Below are 11095 nucleotides of genomic sequence, written 5' to 3' on the forward strand. Positions count from 1 at the left end.
CCCTCTCATGGTGTGGGCTTCAAGTTGAACCAGTTATTGGATGGACAGTCCTACAAGTTCTGTATCAGCATTACTCCAGCACATCTTGCAGGCAGGACAGACTACAGGTCAAAGGTTTTGTGGCTGGGTTGATGTCCCAGTCCCACTGCTAGGAGCCTAGCCTGATTTCAGAAGGTGGCCAGTTTAGGCTCCTTATCCCCCATTCCTAGGAGACTTTGCTAGGGTTACTCTCATAGATTCTAGGAGTTCCCAATGCACTAGGAATCTACAGCACCCCCCACATAGACCCTAATTGTAGTCCTCTCTCCCAGTATTCTCTCTCACTACATTCCTCCCACCCACTTCATGATCCCTCCTGTTCTCATACCCACCTGCCCCAGTCCACCCACAAAATACTCTATTTCCCCTTCCCAGGAAGATCCATGTGTCCTCTTGAGCACCCTTTGTTACTTAGCCTCTCTGAATCTGTGGATTATAGCATTATTGTCCTATACTTAACAGCTAATGTTCACTTATGAGTAGCACACTATGTTTTTCATTCTTGGTCTGGGTTACCTCACTCAGGATGATTTTTCTAGTTCCATCCATTTGCCTGCCAATTTTATGATGCTGTTGTTTCTAACAGCTGAGTAATACTTCATTGTGTAAATGTACCACAGTTTCTTTATCCATTCTTCAGTTGAGGAACATCTAGGTTGTTTCTAGGTTTTGACTATTATGAATAAAGCTGCTGTGAACATAGTTGAGCAAGTATCCTTGTGGTGGGACCGAGTGACCTTTGGGTATACAACCAAGAGTGGTATAGCTGGGTTTTGAGGTAGATCAATTCCCAGTTTTCTGAGGAACTTCCATATTGGTTTTCATAGAAGCTGTAGGAGTTTGCATTCCCACCAGCAATGCAGGAGTGTTCCCTTTGCTCCACAACCTCGTCATCATGATCTTAGCCCTGCTGACAGGTTTAGGATGGAATCTCAGAGTTGTTTTGATTTGCATTTCCCTGATGGCTGAGGATGGTGAGCATTTCTTTGTTTCTCAGTCATTTCAGATTCCTTTGTTGAGAATTTTCTGTTTAGATCTGTCCCCATTTTTCATTGGATGATTTGGTGTTTGGATGTCTAATTTATTGAGTTATTTATATATTTTGGATATTGGCCCTCTGCCAGTTGTGAAGTTGGTGAAAGTCTTTTCCCATTCTGAAGGTGGCTGTTTTGTCCTAATGGTGGTGTCCTTTGCCTTGCAGAAGCTTCTTAAGAAACTTCTTGCCTGTGCTATCAGTGTTCTGTTCAGGCACTTGTGTACTGTGCCAATGAGTTCAGGGTTTTCTCCATCTTCTTCTACATTCTGTTCAATGTGTCTGGTTTCATCTTGAGGTCTTTCATCCACTTGGACTTGAGTGGGACGATAGATATGTATCCATTTGTATTAGCTTCCAAGAATTCTCACTGGAATGCTTCACCCTCCTTATCCCTACTGCTCAACATAATCCTGACCACAGTTCATCTCACCAGAAAAAATGTTATTTCTACTGGACCTCTGGAAGATCAGTACATGCTCTTAACTACTGAACCATCTCCTGTTAGCTTTGTTTTTAACTAGAGTTTAGGTTACCAGACTCTTTCTCTCTCAGATCCTCCCACCGTCAATGTCACTGAGAAATCCTTACCTCATTTTCACATACCACCATTGAATCTTTTGGTAATAGAATAAAATTGTATCTCTACACTTATTTATATTTATTATGATTCTCTTCTAGAATAGACAGTACAAGTTGACTTGTTTGGTTGGATTAAAAGCAACAGGACACTTAACTAATCTGTGGTCAAATTTTGGAACTGTTCTGTGTGCTATTCTTATAGAATCTATCTCAAAAAATGCATTAGAAATTGTCAGCTTTATCTACTTATATATCAGAAAAGCCTCACACATTAGAATGATCTCTATCAGCTATAAATGATTTCTGCCTCAAATATGCTTTTTCATTTTGAATTAGCCATATTTTATAAACTAATGAACAAATATTTATGGGATGATCCTTGCTTACTTTTGGAAATAAAGTCTGAGTAGATGAATAAATTGGTGAAGATTTTCCAGTCCTTATCTATCCTTTGAGGGTAATCGGTTCAACTATTTTCTAAAATGCAAGCTTCATTTACATCAATTTTGATAATTACTTTTTGCCTCCCGTGATATAGGAAACCAGTTTAAGTAGAAACTGTCTAACGCTTATGTGACAGAATCCTAATTGTTCCCAGGAGTATATTGAAGCTTTAGGTTTTCTGAGCAACATTAATGCCTCTTATTTGTGAAGTGCAGTATTCTTCACAAGTATGGCAACTGCTAGAGACTTTACTACATTGTACAGCAATGGTTCTGTCTCTGAAAGGGTAAACAGTGCCAAACCCTCAGTGTCACTGATGCATCTCACTAGTAATAAGATGATTATTATAAATTACTTAATATAAAAATCCATTAGAGAACAAATATATAAGCAGCAATGCTGTGGAGTTCTTTATATAATTAAAGTTTTGGAAGTTTTTCAGAGAATTCATAAATCATATAACACCATTAGTGTACATACGTATATATGCACATAGTACATATGAGCTATACCTGCCATAACCAACAAAACAAAATGGTCTGGCACCTTAGAAATCTATATAAATGTGGCACATCTGTTACTCCATCTAGGAGGGAGGTCATGTAAGTCAGTTGTTAATTGGTGATTCATTCACATTCATATGCAAATCAATAAGTTATGGGAAGATTTTTCTACAGAGAAGTGCTTTCTTATGAAAAAGATTAATGGGAAATTATTGAATTTTATCTTGAAACTAAGAAAAAAATTGGAATAATGAGCTGTTTTAGCACAATTATGCATAAAACTTCTTGAACATAATCTGGTGGACCCCTTGATAATTGCTGTCTTTCGCAATCAGTTAGTGAGGACACAATCAGGTATGGCCAAGGAGAGCATCCTTAGAACTGAACCATGTGTATATTTTTCATCAGTGTGTATGACAGCTTTTCGTTTTTGTAAGATTTTGTTACTAATTATGTAGAGTTTGTTGACTAAGTCTATAATTGGCCAATTTTTAAAGTTTAGATAAAGCATCCATCATTTTTATAAGTTTGGTCTTTATATAATGTTATTTTTTCTAAATCACTTCATATTAGATGTTTTCTTTCTAATTAGCTTTTTTTCTCTGCTATGGAAATGTTTTGCTTTCTTGGCAAATCCCAAACTCAGTCTGCACTCTAGGATACAATACATGACACAGAAATTGAGGACAAAAAACCACTCAGTATGTGTAACATTTCCAAACTTTATTCTCACCAACAGTATCCTCTTATTTGGAGTCTTCCCCTTCTCTGGGACACACATCATTCATGTGGATAGTACATATAAGAGAGACAGAGAGAATTTTAATGTGGTATGCTTCTGCCTGTGCCTTTCCATGAATAAATTGTGAACACTTAATACACTTATAAACAAGAAATTCTGCTTCCTGATTACTTGGTTATTTAACAAAACTGCAGCATCCTGAAGAAATCTACACTCTCATAAGGGATGTTTGAAATCTCAGATTATGCCTATAAGGTAAAGGAAGTTCTACACTATATACTCTATAATTCAAAGTGTCCTAAAATACTTTCTATATTAACTGGCTATGTCTTGCAGCCTAATTACACTATTTAAAAGCTTCAAAGACATCAAATGATAGGTATTTTAAAATTGCTTTTGTGTTCTCTTTTTTGTATAATTTTGAGATTGGATTTTAATTACAAAATTTCTCCTTTCCCTCCTCCAAAACACCCCATATGTTCCTCCCCACTCTCCTTTAAATTCATGGACTGTGTTTTCATCTATTGTTACTGCAAACATGTATGTATTTGTATATGCATAAATACTCCTAAATATAACCTTGTGAAGCCATAAATGTTACTTTATGTATGTTTTCAAGACTGACAATTTGGCACTGGACAACCAATTGGTGTGCTCTTCCCTGGGGAATATTACCTGTCCTGCCCCCAGCTTTTCTAAGTTGACTCTAGTTCTTTGTACAGGGTTGAGGAGGCCTCATGGGTTTGTTCCCATCCATTTTGGCAGGTTCAGTGGTGTCCTTATCAGCTCATGTATGAGCAGTTTGTTGGTGAGACTTTACAGATACAGCCTTTGATTGACAGATGCCAAGAATTTCAGAGTAAGTGATATACTTAGTATGACCTGCTGTTGAGACACCTATACCCATTCCAGAATATTTACTACTTATATGCCTCTATCCCTTTCTCATAAGTTTGTGCTGAAATCTCTGATGATACTTTTTCTTAATAAACTAAATGCTCTTCCTAATAAACTGATAAGATGCTTGAGAAGATCTAAAATAAATAGAATATTGGATGATACTTATAATCAAAAACCAGAGAAAGGGCTTGAGTTAGAGGACCGCCTCCGTAGTTACCATGTGTTGTAACTGAGCTCTCTGGACTCCGAAAACTGCAGTCTCAGTAGCAAGTTTCCCAGATATTCAAATAAAATACTCCCCCTAATAACTCAGGAAAGCAAGCTCAAATATATAGTTATAGAAGATACTCAACCAAGTTGACCTGGTTACTTACACAGTACTGAATAAAATTATTGCCAAAAAAAGAAAAAAGAAACAAAAGGCATTCTTTCTCAATTGCACATGTAATAGTTTATATTGTGTCTGGTCATAAAATAAACAAAGTTAGATTCTAATCATAAGTATGTGGTATTTAATATCAAATGAAATGAAAATAGAAATCCACAATAGGATGATTTTATAAAATCTGCAAAATCTAAAAACTCTGCTTAAGAAAAGAACTCCTTATTGAAAAAGAGCATCAAAGACTAGTTAGAGACCGGATGTTATGACTTTTTCCTTGTCCTCAACCTTGGTATTTGAGAGGCAAAAGCACTTTCAAGTGCCCTAGGTAGCAAACTTCTGTCTCAGAAAAACTAACATAGATTAAATGTGCCTCCTGAGTGCTGGGATTAAGGGTATGCGACACCATTCCCAGCATATTTTTACTATTAAAATGTATGATTTTTCATCTGGAATTTAAATTTAACTAGGCATACTCTACTTTTACTTCAGAATTATAACAATACCAATCCTAAACAGGAAGTCAAAACCTTGAAAACCTTCTACAGATGGCCCAAAGAAAGTTGTCGAGAGATCCCATGGTCAGTATTTTTAGATCAGCAGATGTATTAACTGCTGTTTTGTGGTCTATGCACTTATACTGATGCTATTGGAGTGTTGTGGGGTAAAAAAAATAACATGGCCATAGTGGTTCTGACTGGAGCTTTTGTGCAGTTTTATGACCCTAACGAACCAATGTTTTGTTCAATGGATTTTGCTGTAGCTTTCCTGTGTTCTCCATTTATTTCCATGTTATTTAATTTATTTTCATTATTTCTCTTCTTCTATTTACTGATATATATATATATATATATATATATATATATATATATATATATATATATATATATATGTAGATCTCTGTGAGTTCAAGGCCAGCCTGGTCAATAGAGAAAGTTTCAGGACAAGCTCCAAAGCTACACAGAGAAACTTTGCCTCAAAAAATAAACAAACAAACAAAATATAAATATTACCCACACAACATTAGGGAATAATTATACTAAAATACTGATTCAAAGTTTCATTCTTAACAGACACCTTGCGTTAATCTGCCTGTCCTTCCCACGATATAGCTGATTGCTGCTACACTCTTATGTGTCTCTAGATATCTGAGCAATACTGATGAATACAAACATCTCAAACTATAGGTCAGCCTTACTCATTTTTACTGCCCATCTCCTACCCTCAGAAACTCTGGACCTTCCTCATGATGTCACATATGTAGAACTCATTTTCACTGATGTACAGCCCTATAAACTTACACCAGAAGAGTAACATAACAATGATCATCAGTAGAAGCAAAGAAAGAACTTTGAAAAAAAAATCCAAACGACTTGTTAGTTTCTTGTGAAAGCCAAGATAACTTTGCTCTGATTTATAGTATACTTACAATAAACATATCTAATTTCATATATTAAATTTGTCAAAATTAATTTGTGGGCTCTATATTTGACTTCCCTGCTATATATTGAAACTCCAAAGTCAATGTATATAAAAGCATACCTCATGAAATATGATTGTTATAGCATCATATATTATGAAATATTACCAAGCAACCTTCAAATTCAACAGTAGAGCTGTAGTAATTTCATTATATGGTTCTCTGTCATGATATGTTAAGCAATTATTTAAAAATATATGTCCAAATAACACATATAGGCATGATGAGATTCTACCCTATTTACAACAGATTAAGGGACTCACCCCTTTCTCATTTGGTAATAGAAGGAGAGTAGGATGTATATATGAAAAAAATTGACAGGATGATCAATCACAACTTTGTGAAATACAAAAGCCATAGAAACACACACATACACACACACACACACACACACACACACACACACACACACACACAAACTGTTTCCATACAGACATGTATACACATATGTATATACCAAAAGAACTGCGTCTTTTTTTTTCCAAAATGTTTGTTATGCAAGCATTTTTGTATACTAAGAACAGAGTTAGAAGTGGTTAACATTATATTGGGTCAAAATATTTTCAACCTAAAGGCACTTTTGTTTTATATCCTCCTTCTTACACAGCCACCATTTAGTCACTGCTATATCACACTCTAGGGCAGTGATCCTCGACCTTTCTAATGTTGCAACCCTTTAATACAGTTCCTCATGTTATGGTGACCCCCAACCACAAAATTACTTTTGTTGCTACTTCATAACTGTAATTATGCTACTGTTTTATGAATCATAATGTGATTATCTGTGTTCTGATGGTCTTCAGCAGCCCATGTGAAAGTGTCATTTGACTACCAAAGGGGTTGAGCCCCCCAGATTGAGAACTGCTGTCTAGAAAAAGGGCTTTGGGGAACTACAGATATTATTCTTGTCTTGTTCATCTATGTATTATAGATTATAGTTTTTGTCTCCAACTAAATGAAACAAGTTTCCTATCTGTATATGCAGATAAAACTGTGGCAAGGTAAGTTGTTATCTTGGAAGAAGGGTAGAGTCTTATCTCAGTTACTCAGTTTTTGGTATAGGGACTTATTAACATACATAAATATATTCCACACCTTTGCATAATAGTCCAAAATGTCTAATAGAGCCTGATATTTATTTTCTTTAAAAAAAATGTGAAGTTCTACAAATAGCTGGTGCTTCCCTCTTTAGTCTGCCTCCTAGCCCTGAGTCAACATTGAAGAAGACCTTAAGTCAGACATTTGTCTTCTAGCTGAGAGAAGAAAAAAGTAACTGATGGAAGCATGCCAAAAGCTCAGCCTGGGTTGTCACTGATATATGCATGTCACATGACATTGGCCAAAACAAGTTTCAGTGACAAACACAATACTAATGTGACACAAGTGTATTTATTCAGTATAGCAAGTCACATGTCCATATGTGGTGATGAATATTCCCTTTGCAAGAAGAATGTGTATTTTGAAAGAATAATACAAACTAAGAAGATTGGAGGCAGAAATATATAATGACAGCTCTTCTGAGGCTGACAGGATCACCACAGCTCTGAGGTCAACGTGGGCTACAAAGTATGTTCCAAGCTAGTCCATGCTATGGAGTGTGACCCCTGTCACAAAGAAGAGAGAGAGAGAGAGAGAGAGAGAGAGAGAGAGAGAGAGAGAGAGAGAGAGAGAGAGGGAGAGAAGGAAAGAGGGAAAGAGGAAATTGCACACACAAACAATCCTTTTATTTTATCAGTAAATCAAAATAAATATACATAAACATATTCATTTTATGGAAAAATTACAAGAAAAAAGTCCATAATAGTAACAATTGTTTTCCAATTCACTTTCAACTTTTCATAGTCTATGTATTACAAGGATTTTTTATATGCACAAATACATTTAAACTAAACGATATAAATGTTGTTTAAGCAGTATCATCCTTTTCTACATTTCAAATTGTTTCTGACTAGAAGAATTAATATACAGAACTTTACATTTCATTGACCATCCAGAATCATTTTCACGAAAGGTAAATATTGCTCCTTCCTTTGAATCAATAAATCATGATCCACTCCTGAGGAGAAGTCAATATCTACTTTATTGTTTCTCAAGACTCCAAATGGGAACTTTGATAAATGTCTTTAAATTCTTTTCAAGTTACTGATGGGATGTTCTTTGACAATAAGCAGGGCTGCTGAAAGTTGGGCAATTAATCACAGGACAGATCCTCATATCTTGAAAATAAATGGACCAATACGGAGTAAAAAGATGAATGGATCCATCCTGTTCTTCAATCATATATTAATGCATTTGAAAAAGAAAATTAATCCACTTAAATGTTTTTTGTAACTCTGAGATCTCACCTTCCAATGATTTTCTGAAATCTGGTGGAAAGAACTTATTAAATACTTTCTTTACTTTTCTCTTATTTGATTAACATAGCATCAAGAATTTCATTAGGGTGATACAGAACTAGATGAAAATAAACATTTATAATATATTCATAATATCTTCTATTTCAAAACTGTTCATCACAGAAAAGATAGATTTATCAATGTACATATTTACATAAGAACATACAAAGACAATTTCAGATGGATAGAACTGCTTTTACATTGAACAGTATGACAAAATAACAGGATACAGATACCAGACTAAAATATTAAATAATTAGCCGGGCGGTGGTGGCGCACGCCTTTAATCCCAGCACTCGGGAGGCAGGGCCAGGCGGATCTCTGTGAGTTCAAGGCCAGCCTGGTCTCCAAAGCGAGTTCCAGGAAAGGCGCAAAGCTACACAGAAAAACCCTGTCTCGGAAAAAAAAAAAATTAAATTAATTGTGAAGACCATAGTGGTTATTTTATTTATTCTTTCAAGAGTTGTGATTACAGTTTTAAAGCATTAATGTTTGCTTGGGGGAGAATGAATGAAACCATCTTAATTGAAATTCCCTTAATAGAGAAATTGTGATACTATTGATTATTAAAAGGCATAGAATTTGATTCTCATAGGAAACTCTTTTAAAATACAATATTGTTTTTATCTAGCAAAATGTTCTAACTAAATGTGATAATTAAATGTTTAAAATTGCTTGGGCAAGTTTTAAAATTCCTACTTAGAATCTTTCCCATTCTCCCTGCTGCAGCTAACCATTGCTGGTCTTACTTCAGGAGTATAGGAAAACTACTGAATGTAGGAATTAGAAGGCCAATTATATGAGATTGTGTGTCACTGGCAACCAGAAAGATCATGTCACACTGAAAACATGTATCCTTCAGTGTATTCTTGTAGTACAAAACACAAATCAAATTACAACTCAGGTTACTGTTGTTGCATTTCTCTGCCTGGATCCTTCCTATTCTCATGGGTAACTCTTACAGAGCCTCCTGAATCTAGCTTAAATATACAAAAAGCTTTTCTGGATCCTTGGGAATAACAAATTCACTTCATAACATATGGCAAGTGCCATTTGCACATATATTTATGTGTTTGCTTAGCCTCTAGATGAGGGTCTATTCATCAAACATTTTTATGATTATTATAATTAACAGTACACTTATAGTGGACTCATTGGCCTAGTTCATTGAAAATAAAAGCTCATGTAACATGTAAGTGTACGTCTGTCTTACAATCAAAAGCATTTAACTCTTTGTAACACAGGGAGCTGTTAGCAAATGGTTGTTGAGTAGTACAAGGATGATGTTAGTTCCTTTTCTTTTTAATTTGTTTTTAATTGAAAATAGATTCTTCTCTCATTCAATACATCCCAACCACAGCTCCCGTCCCTCCGTTCCTCCCAGCTTCCCGCAACTCCCCTCTCCCCCAAATCTACTCTCCCTCTGTTTCCCTTCAGAAAAGAGCAGGTCTCCAAGAGACACCAACAAAAATCACAATCCAACACAACAAAACAAGATACAATAAAAGGAAAGAGCCCAGATATCGAGGCTGGACAAGGCAACGAATTGGGAAGAAAGGAGTCCCAAGAGCCAGCAAAACAATTAGAGGCACACCTGCTCCCACTGTTGGCAGTTCCACAAAAATACCAAGCTTACAGCTAAAACATATACTCAGAGGACCTGCTGCAGACCCATGTAGACCCCATGCTTGCTGCCACAGTCACTGTGAGCCCATATGAGCCCTGCTTAGTTAAATTGGTGGGCGTGTTCTCCTAGTGTTCTCATCCCCTCTGACTCCTACAATTTTTCCCTCCTGACTTAGGGTTTCAATTGCTATGAAGAGACACCATGACCATGGCAACTCTCATAAAGGAAGACATTTAACGGGGTGGCTTACAATTTCAAAGGTTTAGTCTACTATCATCATGGTGAGATATGGTGGCGTGCAGGCAGACATCGTGCTGGAGAGGGAGCCAAGAGTCCTACATCTTGAACTTCAGTTAACAGGAAGTGAACTAACACTAGGTGTGGCTTGAACACATATGAGACCTCAAAGTCTACCCTCCCACATGCAACAACACACTTCCTCCAACAAGGCCATACTTAGTCCAAGAAAACCACACTTCCTAATTGTGCCATTCCCAATGAGCTTGTGGGGACCAATTACATTCAAATTGCCACACTTCCCTTCTTCTGCAGAGTTTCCCAAGCTTCAATCCAAGGGAGGGGGCACCCAGTGGAGATCTGCAATTTAGACTCTTTCTCCCCATCATGTCCAGCTGTGAGTCTCTGCACCAGCTCCCATCTACTGATGTAGGAAGTGTCTCTGATGGTGACAGGACAAGGCACTGATCTATGAGTATAGCAAAGTAGCATTAGGAATCTTTTCATTATTTTCATTTTGTTTTGTTTTTAGTGAGGGTAGGCTGCCCTGTTTGCTTCCACTTTAGGTCTCTGGGCTATCCAGTCTCTGGTTCCTGGTCATCCAGGCAGTGTAGTTCATGGGTTCCCCCTTGTGGAGTTGGCCTCAAGTTAAACCAGACATTGGTTGGGCCACTCTCGAAAGTTCTGTGCCACCATTGTCCCAGCAGATCTTGTAGGCAGGACAGATTGG

This window comes from Peromyscus eremicus, chromosome 18, assembly GCF_949786415.1.
Source record: "Peromyscus eremicus chromosome 18, PerEre_H2_v1, whole genome shotgun sequence".
Lineage (NCBI taxonomy): Eukaryota > Metazoa > Chordata > Mammalia > Rodentia > Cricetidae > Peromyscus > Peromyscus eremicus.